Raw genomic sequence first — 8,531 nt, 5'->3', positions numbered from 1 at the left:
AGCACTTGGGAGGTAGAGGCAGGCAGATCTGTGAGTTTGAGGCCAGCCTGGTTGACAGTGAGTTCCAGACAAGCCAGAGATATATAGTGAGATCCTGTCTCAAAACAAAATTTGTGGAGTGATATGAATGGTGGGGCCAGGCAAGCATCATACCTGGTGCCCAGAGAAGGACCTGGGCATTTCTCTGGTAGAAGTAAGAACAAGGCCTTATGAAAGACCCCTCACTGAGAAGAGGCAGAGGTGACACTCCCTACCTGCTTGAGCATGTCTACCTGTCTCCACAAGACAGGCAGACATTCCAAAGTCTTCATGGAGGTCCCACCTGACTTACAGACCCAGAGGGAGTCAAGCCTGGCTTGGATTCTTTTAGTATGCCCAAACCTTCACAGTTCCATCCACAGCTCCCGGGAAGAGCCGGCCCCAGGAGACAGTCAATGCAGTTATACTGCTCTGATGGTGCAGCAGTGTCTGTGGGCAGATCGTGTTGTCCATAATCCAGACCCTGAGGAACTGGTCATAGGATGCACTGAAGACTTTGGTCAGGTCTGGTATTGAAATGACTGCCAGGATATATATTGTGCCCACGTGGCCCATTAGTGTCTGCAACTGCTTATTGGATTCAATGTCCCATATGTGAATGAGGTTCTGGTAGGTGCTACAATGTGGTGATTCATCACAGCAACGGAATACATGCAGTCAAGGGCCCAAATGTCCCAGATCTTGATTGTCTAGTAAGAGCCACTGTACAGATAGCTCTGTGCTGCCACCTGGCCCAAACTCAGTGGTTGAGACCCGTGACTTCCTTCTGTGACTTTAGCTCAGTGCCCACCATGTCCCAGACCTTGATGGCTTTAAGGGAGCCACTGAATAGCATGTTATGGGAAGACACCAGTGTGCATACAGAGTTGTCATGGGCCCAGATGATGTTCACCTTCTGACCCCTGCAGTGTGCACCCCTGGATACAGAGTGACAGCACAATGCCATCATGACCTTCCTGTGTCTTTCGGCAGTTGTAAGTGGTACAAGTGTCTGGCCACACCTTGATCATCTTGTCAGAAGAGCCACTGAAGAGCAGGTCACCCATGGAATAGACACAGAGACACCATACAGGACCCTGGTATCCCACAAATGTCCCTTTGCAGTAAAAGATCTGCTGATGAGCATAGGATCCAAGGATACCCATGTTCTGGTGTGCATTGATGTGAGACAGCTCATCATTCAACATGGTTGCATCCCTTGGGAATTCCATGAAGTCCTCACTGAGCTTGCTCTGGTTCTCACCTAGGGCATCAAACTTGAGTTCAAGGCTCTTCTCCAGCTGGTCAATCTTCTCTGAGAGTTTGCCGAGCATGAAACACAGGAAGGCAACCTTCTGGTCTTCCTGAGCCAGTGCCACATGCATCTTGTGGAAGTGGTCTTCGACTTGCTGCAGGAACTCCTTCAAGCCCTCAAAGTGACGGGTTTCTAAGTGTATCTCATAGGTGTCCTGATTCCCAATAAATGTCCACCTGTACTTAGAGTGGGGACACTTGATGTGCTCTCATTCTGGTTCCAGGTCAAATCCTCTGAAGAGTCTTGCCGCTAACGGTTAAATTGGCAATCATTCCCATATGGTACTTTCAGTATATATAATGCAGTTTAATTTCCCCTGTTACTTTGGACTGTTGTAGTGAGTATTCTTTCCTATTGCTCCTAGTAAAACTCAGAAGTAAAGTAAGACTGAATCATGTGCAATTTTATCCAGGGCTACAGGGAGAAAATTCAAATGTGGGTTTTCTTATTCTTCAGGCTACAAGAAATTGTAAGGTCTCTCAAATAAAACAGCACACATTTAATCAGTTCATCTCCATTTACAGCATATTTACCTCAGTTTTTCTGTACATGTTGTTCTTGACAAGAGATTAAATGATATACGAATATGCCTTCACATTAGTACATATGTGTAAATACATTAGCCCTTCTAGGACAGGTTAAAGCAATATCACATTTTATGACATTACACTAAATCTGAGTGTGAAGATTTTTTTTTAACTCATCATGGTATCTTCTCTGGTAGCAAAAAAAGGTATTTGTTCCTGAGCAGGGCTAATACTCATTCAGAATTTTTATTTCTATTAGGTATTGTTTCTGTTTCCATGTCTCACGGTCTCTCATTTTTCAAAGTTAAATGAATGTCTTACCTCTTCAATCACACAGTTTAGCTGGTGCCATTAGGCAAAAGGAAGACTTCTATCCTGAGAATTCTCAGCACGCTTTGTCTGTGCCTCCTGTGTCTCCTTTGATTTTGATCTTCTTGTTTATATAAGCATCTTTGACAGAAAGAACAAAATAAATGACAGTAGTGTCCCTTAGCTGTCACATTTTAATGTTCTTCTTGGTTTTGGCTTTGTGGTAAGGATTCTGTGTTGCTCCATTGAGAACCAAGAAATTAAATAAAGACAATACAAATTACACATCACCTAGTATACTTACTTAGCTAAAGGAGGTCCGTGATGCATTGAATCAAATTACTTTCATTGTTTGCTATAGCTGGAAGGGAATTCTTTGAGTCTATCTACCTACCCACCTATCTATCTATCTATCTATCTATCTATCTATCTATCTATCTATCTATCATCTATCTATCATCTATCTATCTATCTATCTATCTATCTATCTATCTATCTATCTATCTATCTATCTGTATCTCACAGGGTAGTGGTGCTTGAGAGTTCATTTTAAGGCAAGGGTTAGATATTGTCCTTAATAACTATTTATGTTTGTTTCTGTGTTTAAGTTTTTCACTGAACCAGAAAATTGCTGAATTAGACTGGCTGGACAGTAAGCCCCAGTATTCTCCTGTTTCTGAAACTCCAGCATTGTGGTTAAGGCCAATTCCACTACACCCAATTTTATGTAGCTGCTGCAAATCCAAACGTAGGTCCTAATGTTTGACACTAAGCAAGCATAAAAATCACTTTTTCTATTTTTTAACAGTTTGCAACTAACCCAGAAGAAGGAAAAAATATGGTTTCTATGGTTTCATACGCTCTTTGAGTATCTGTATACATTTAAGACTTTTCTAATGTTGCATTAGGACCTACATTTCCATATTTTCAATGTGTGAGCATTTTTGCTTCAACCAAGTGTGTGATGGCTGCAGAATTTTATAGTGAACCATTTTAAGAACTTCTTCTAGGACTTAACACTAGTTTCTCGAATTAGATAATGAAGCAAGGAATCTCTAAGAGGCTAAGTGTTGAAATGAAAAATAATATTTCCCTTTATTTAACAAAGAAACTCAAACACAATGCACATATATAGAGATATAAGTTACTTCCTCTGTTCCTCACAGCTTTCTTAAAAAAAAAACAAAAAAGAAAAAGACAAATCTCACAGAACATGGGAAAACACGTATTTATATTTGCAATATCTTAGTTTGTAGAGAACAGAATTAGCAGACATCATGGTTGGCTTCATTTACAAGAGAGAGAAAAACAGAAACAGAGAGGAGGGTTATAAACTCACTTTGCATTTCTAGCTGGTCTGAAACTTATTATGTAGAGCAGACTGGCCTAGAACTCACAGAGATCATCTTGCCTCTGTGTGAAGTAAAGACATGGGCTACTATACCTGGCTGTGGCTGGTTGGGGTATGAATTTAATAGAACTTAGTATAAACTGAGTAGGAAGCCTCACCTAAAGTTTTCTGACCATCTTAATCAATGTGGAAAGAAACAACTAAATTCTGGACTGAACCTTCTGCGAGCGTGGCAAAAGAAGGATCATCGTGCTTAGCTTTCCTGCTTATAGGCTAGTTATTTTGCCCTGCTACTTCTGCTGCTGCTGCTGCTGCTATTGCAGTATGATTCTTTCACCAATAACAGAACTAAATGATATTCCTAGGCCTTCATCATGCAATAGGGACCAGTGCACCTCCAGGAAACCTCTAGTTTTCAGTCATTGTAAGATTACTCCCACACTGGTACTGTTTTATACCAGATTATTTGAAAGTTAACTTAATAAACCCTTAATGTATGTTTATTTGTACATTAAATGTATTTTCAATATAACATTAGTGTGTCAATATAACATTAATAACATTAATATGTTATAAGACACTATAAATAATATAGTGTGATAATTTAATGTTAATAAATTATAATATAAAGGTATTTACAAATATTCACCTTATTGATTCTGTCCCTCTGGAGAACCTGGTCAAATACAGCAAATGTCTATCCCACTGAAGTATAATAAAAGGTTAACTCTGACACTGTAGGGGCTAACTAAACTAAACCCAAGCAACTAAGTCTGTCTATGAAGAATTTCTTTCAATGGATTATTTGAGGTGACATGACCCTCTCTAAATCTGGATGATAAGCTTCTGATGGTGGCACAAAATTGAAACTATTGAAATAGTTCCAATACTACTAGTCAGTAACCATTATTCAAGTATCTGGATCACAGTCTATAAGCCACACTAATAAATCCCCATATGTATGTGTATATATGCCAACATTTGTACATATTATATTCCAATATGTATCTTATATATATTCCAATATGTATTGCAATATATATTCTAATGTGTAATATAAATATTTTGATATGTATATACTCCCATATTTATATATACATATATGCATGTAATATACATATATGCATATGCATATATAAGTATGTACACATTTTTTTAGAGACAGAAACATAGGCTTTATTGCAGTATGTACACATTTTATATACATATTATGATGTGTATATTATACATTCTTATGTATTATATAAAATATTATTTGTAAAATATATTATATAATTATTATATATGTATAATACCTATATGAATTTATAACACTAATAGTTGAAAATACCCAGGATCTATATATTGTAGTTACTTTCATAAGTACTTAAGCAGATTTAAATAATATTAATCATGGAAAATTTAATAGTCCATTCAAAAATTGAGCTTTTAAGTATTCTGAAATTAGACCCCTATCTCTTCACATTTTAAATGGATCAGTGACCTCATCAGTACTACAGATACTCTGAAACTGTGTTAGCCACTATGACATCCCACAGGTTCCATGGTGAATTTTTTTTCTTTTGGGGAGGGACATTGCCAGGGGAGATGGAAGATATAGAGTAGAGTGAGTAGAATTAGGGCATATGATGCAAAATTCACAAAGAATCAAAAAGGGTTTAAAACTAAAGAAATCAAATAAAAGCAAGAAATGAAGCTGGGAAGGAGATTGAATGGAGGGTACCAGGGGAGTGGGAGCAAGGGAGTGGCATATGGATATATATCTTTATAAATCCCACAATAGATAGAGGGCTTATATCCAAAGTATACAAAGTACTCAAAGTTAGACTGCAGGGAGACAAATAACCCTATTAAAAATGGGGTTCAGAGCTAAACAAAGAATTCACAGCTGAGGAATGTTGAATGGCTGAGAAGCACCTAAAGAAATATTCAACATCTTTAGTCATAAGGGAAATGCAAATCAAAGCAGCCCTGAGATTCCACCTCACAGAATGGCTAAGATCAAAAACTCCGGCTACAGCAGATGCTGGCGAGGATGTGGAGAAAGAGGAACACTCCTCCATTGTTGGTGGGATTGCAGACTGGTTCAACCATTCTGGAAATCAGTCTGAAGTTTCCTCAGAAAATTGGACATTGCACTACCTGAGGACCCAGCTATACCTTTCTTGGGTATATACCCAAAAGATACTCCCAACAAATAACAAAGAGACATGCTCCACTATGTTCATAGCAGCCTTATTTATAATAGCCAGAAGCTGGAAAGAACCCAGATGTCCTTCAACAGAGGAATGGATACAGAAAATGTGGTACATCTACACAATGGAATATTACTCAGCTATCAAAAACAATGACTTTATGAAATTCATAGGCAAATGGATGGAACTGGAAAATATCATCCTGAGTGAGGTAACCCAATCACAGAAAAACACCCATGGTATGCACTCATCGATAAGTGGCTATTAACCCAAATGCTCGAATTACCCAAGATGCACAGAACACATGAAACTCAAGAAGGATGACCAAAATGCAGATGCTTCACTCCTTCTTTAAAAGGTGACCAAAAATACCCTTAGGAGGGCATAGGGAGGCAAAGTTTAGAACAGAGGCTGAAGGAATGCCCAATCAGAGATTCCCCCACATGTGGTCCATACATATACAGCCACCAAACTAGAAAAGATGGATGAAGCAAAGAAGTGCAGGCCGACAGGAACTGGATGTAGATCTCTCCTGAGAGACACAGCCATAATATGGCAAATACATAGGTGAATGCCAGCAGCAAACCACTGAACTGGGAACGGGACCCCCGTTGAAGGAATCAGAGAAAGGACTGAAAGAACTGAAGGGGCTTGAGACCCCATATGAACAACAATGCCTACAAAGCAGAGCTTCCAGGGACTAAGCCACTACCCAAAGGCTATACATGGACTGACCCTGGGCTCCAACTGCATAGGTAGCAATGAATAGCCTAGTAAGGGCACCAGTGGAAGGGGAAGCCCTTGGTCCTGCCAAGGCTGGACCCCCAGTGAACAGAATTGTTGAGGGGAGAGCGGTAATGGGGAGAGGATGGGGAGTGGAACACCCATATAGAAGGGGAGGTGGAGGGGTATGGGGGATGTTGGCCTGGAAACCGGGAAAGGGAATAACAATTGAAATGTAAATAAGAAATACCCAATTTAATAAAGATGGGGGAAAAAAGAAAACAAATACTGAAACTAAACTTAAAATTAAAAATTCAACACAGAAGAGTAAAGTAATTCAATATATATTCCTATTTTACTTGAATGTAATATGTAGAAATTTGCATAATTCATACTTTATCTTAAATGATAAGCTTAAAAATTTTGACAGGTAAAGGATAGAAGAATGAACAACAATAATAATGTAGATAAGAATTTATTTAAAAATCAGAGAATTATGAATGTAAATATAGGTATACAGTAGAGGAAAATCGGTAAATTGACATATTTTGAAGATATAAAATTATGAAAAAACCATCAAACTCTAAAATACATATTCTTAATTACTTAAATTTTACACCTTTTATTTTATTATTTATTTGAATATGAAAACAACTTCTGTTTAAAAAACTCAAATAATATCTTACAATGTATGAAAGTTAAAATGTGTCAGGTACCTTACGTGTATTTTAGCACACCATGTGCATCCAGTGCCTGTGGAAACCAAAAGAGGGCATCAGATATCCTGCAAATATAGTTACAGAGGTTGTGAACTGGGAATCAACCCCAGGCCCTCTAGAAAAACCATCATTGCAATTAACCAGTGAGCTATTCTCTAGTCTAACTTTTGTCAATTGGATATTTTGTTTATTTACATTTCAAATGTTATCCATTTTCCTGGTTTCACCTGGGTAAACTCCCTATCCCATCCCCTCCCCCTGGTTCTGTGATGGTGTTCCCCACCCATCTACTCATTCCTGCCTCCACGAGCTGTCATTTCCCTACACTGGGGCATCCATTCCTTTCCAGGACCAAGGGCCTCTCCTCGAATTGGTGTCCAAAAGGGCATCCTCTACTACATATGCAGCCGCAGTCTGTGGCTCATTGGTTAGTGGTTTATTCCTGAGAGCTCTGGGGAGAGGGTCTGGTTGGTTGATATTGTTATTCTTCCTGGTGGTTGCAATCCCTTTCAGCTCCTTTGTTCCTTTCTCTAACCCCACTCTCAGTCCAATGGTTGGCTGCGAACATCTACCTCTGTATTCGTTAGACTCTGGAAGAACCTCTCAGGAGACAGATATATCAGTATTTCTTGCCATCTCCAATAGTGTCTGGGTTTAGTGTCTGTATTTGGGATGGATCCCCAGGTGAGGCATTCTCTGGATGGCCTTTCCTTCAGTCTCTGATCCACACTTTGTCTCCCTGTATTTCCTCCCTTGAGTATTTTGCTCCCCCTTCTAAGGACTGACACATTCATGGTTTGGTCTTCCTTCTTCATGAGCTTCTTATAGTCCTGAATTTCATTTTGGGTATTCCAAGCTTTTGGGCAAGTCCAAGTGGATCAAACACCTCCATATAAAATCAGATACACTGGAACTAATAGAAGAGAATGCTGGGAAGAGCCTTGAAGACATGAGCAAAGGGGAAATTTTCCTGAACAGAACAGCAATGGCTTATGCTCTAAGATCAACAATTAACAAATGGGACTTCTTAATATTGAAAAGCTTTTGTAAGGCAAAAGACACTGTCAATAGGACAAAATGGTAAGCAACAGATTGGAAACAGATTTTACCAATCCTACACCCTATAGAGGACTAATATCCAATATATACAAAGAACTCAAGAAGTTAGACTCCAAAGAACCAAATAACCTCATTAAAATCAAGGTGCAGTGAAAGCAATGCTAATTGCAGCCAATGAACAAAGTAAGTATTGTTAATGCCAAGAAATGCTTGCTAACAGAAGCTTGATATGGATGTAACCTGAGAGGCTCTGCTAGAGCCCTACTGATACAAATTAAGATGCTTGATCCTAACCGTAAGACTGAGCATGGAGAC

General features: G+C 39.0%; 1 pseudogene; it reads right to left on the bottom strand.

Annotated features, from left to right (window-relative positions):
• Nucleotides 1–366: 366 nt before the first annotated feature.
• On the bottom strand, nt 367–1,884 carry Traf7-ps2 (TNF receptor associated factor 7, pseudogene 2; annotated as a pseudogene).
• Between the last annotated feature and the right edge of the window lie 6,647 nt (nt 1,885–8,531).

The sequence above is a fragment of the Rattus norvegicus genome, chromosome 3 (assembly GCF_036323735.1).
Source record: "Rattus norvegicus strain BN/NHsdMcwi chromosome 3, GRCr8, whole genome shotgun sequence".
Taxonomy (NCBI): domain Eukaryota; kingdom Metazoa; phylum Chordata; class Mammalia; order Rodentia; family Muridae; genus Rattus; species Rattus norvegicus.
This window is presented reverse-complemented; position numbering and strand designations above follow the sequence as displayed.